Genomic DNA, 2,234 nt, shown 5'->3' with positions numbered 1-2,234 from the left:
GATCATCACATCAGTTACCACGATCAATATGTCATTTACATCAGTTACCACGATCAATACATCAGTTATCATTACATCAGTTACCACGATCCAATACCTCAGTTACCACGATCATTACATCAGTTACCACGATCAATACCTCAGTTACCACGATCATTACGTCAGTTACCACGATCATTACATCAGTTACCACGATCATTACCTCAGTTACCACGATCATTACGTCAGTTATCAATACATCAGTTACCACGATCATTACGTCAGTTACCACGATCATTACGTCAGTTACCACGATCAATACATCAGTTACCACGATCAATACGTCAGTTATCATTACGTCAGTTACCACGATCATTACGTCAGTTACCACGATCATTACGTCAGTTACCACGATCAATACGTCAGTTATCAATACGTCAGTTACCACGATCGATCATTATTACGTCAGTTACCACGATCAATACGCCAGTTATCAATCACGTCAGTTACCACGATCATTACCTCAGTTACCACGACATCAGTTACATCAGTTACCACGATCATTACGTCAGTTACCACGATCATTACGTCAGTTACCACGATCATTACCTCAGTTACCACGATCAATACGTCAGTTACCACGATCATTACCTCAGTTACCACGATCATTACGTCAGTTATCAATACATCAGTTACCACGATCATTACGTCAGTTACCACGATCATTACGTCAGTTACCACGCGATCAATACATCAGTTACCACGATCAATACGTCAGTTATCATTACGTCAGTTACCACGATCATTACCACGATCAGTTACCACAGTTATCATTACGTCAGTTACCACGATCAATACGTCAGTTACCATTACGTCAGTTACCACGATCATTACGTCAGTTACCACGATCATTACGTCAGTTACCACGATCATTACCTCAGTTACCACGATCATTACATCAGTTATCATTACGTCAGTTACCACGATCATTACATCAGTTATCATTACGTCAGTTACCACGATCACTACATCAGTTACCACGTCATTACGTCAGTTACCACGATCAATACGTCAGTTACCACGATCATTACATCAGTTACCACGATCAATACGTCAGTTACCACGATCAATACATCAGTTATCATTACGTCAGTTACCACGATCAATACCTCAGTTACCACGATCAATACATCAGTTACCACGATCAATACGTCAGTTACCACGATCACTACGTCAGTTACCATGATCAATACGTCAGTTACCACGATCATTACCTCAGTTACCACGATCAATACGTCAGTTACCACGATCATTACCTCAGTTACCACGATCAATACGTCAGTTACCACGATCATTACCTCAGTTACCACGATCATTACGTCAGTTATCAATACATCAGTTACCACGATCATTACGTCAGTTACCACGATCATCACATACATCAGTTACCAGTTACCACGATCATTACGTCAGTTACGATCACGATCATTACGTCAGTTACCACGATCAATACGTCAGTTACCATCAGTTACCACGATCACTACGTCAGTTACCATGATCAATACGTCAGTTACCACGATCATTACATCAGTTATCATTACGTCAGTTACCACGATCATTACATCAGTTATCATTACGTCAGTTACCACGATCACTACATCAGTTACCACGCCATTCACGTCAGTTACCCATTTATCAATATCGTCAGTTACCACGATCATTACATCAGTTACCACGATCAATACGTCCGTTACCACGATCAATACATCAGTTATCATTACGTCAGTTACCACGATCAATACCTCAGTTACCACGATCAATACATCAGTTACCACGATCAATACGTCAGTTACCACGATCAATACGTCAGTTACCATGATCATTACGTCAGTTACCACGATCATTACATCAGTTACCACGATCATTACATCAGTTACCACGATCATTACCTCAGTTACCACGATCACTACGTCAGTTATCATCATTACATCAGTTACCACGATCATTCCAGTTATCGTCCAGTTACCACGATCATTACATCCAGTTATCCACGATCATTAAGTCAGTTACCACGATCAATACATCAGTTACCACGATCATTACATCAGTTACCATTCACGTCAGTTACCCGCGATCAATACGTCAGTTACCCGATCATTCGTCGGTTACCACGATCATTCACGCCGCAGTTACCATTCGTCAGTTACCCGATCGATCAGTTGCCACGATCAGTTACCACGATCATTCGTCAGTTA

This window comes from Oncorhynchus nerka, linkage group LG20 (assembly GCF_034236695.1).
Source record: "Oncorhynchus nerka isolate Pitt River linkage group LG20, Oner_Uvic_2.0, whole genome shotgun sequence".
NCBI lineage: Eukaryota > Metazoa > Chordata > Actinopteri > Salmoniformes > Salmonidae > Oncorhynchus > Oncorhynchus nerka.
This window is presented reverse-complemented; position numbering follows the sequence as displayed.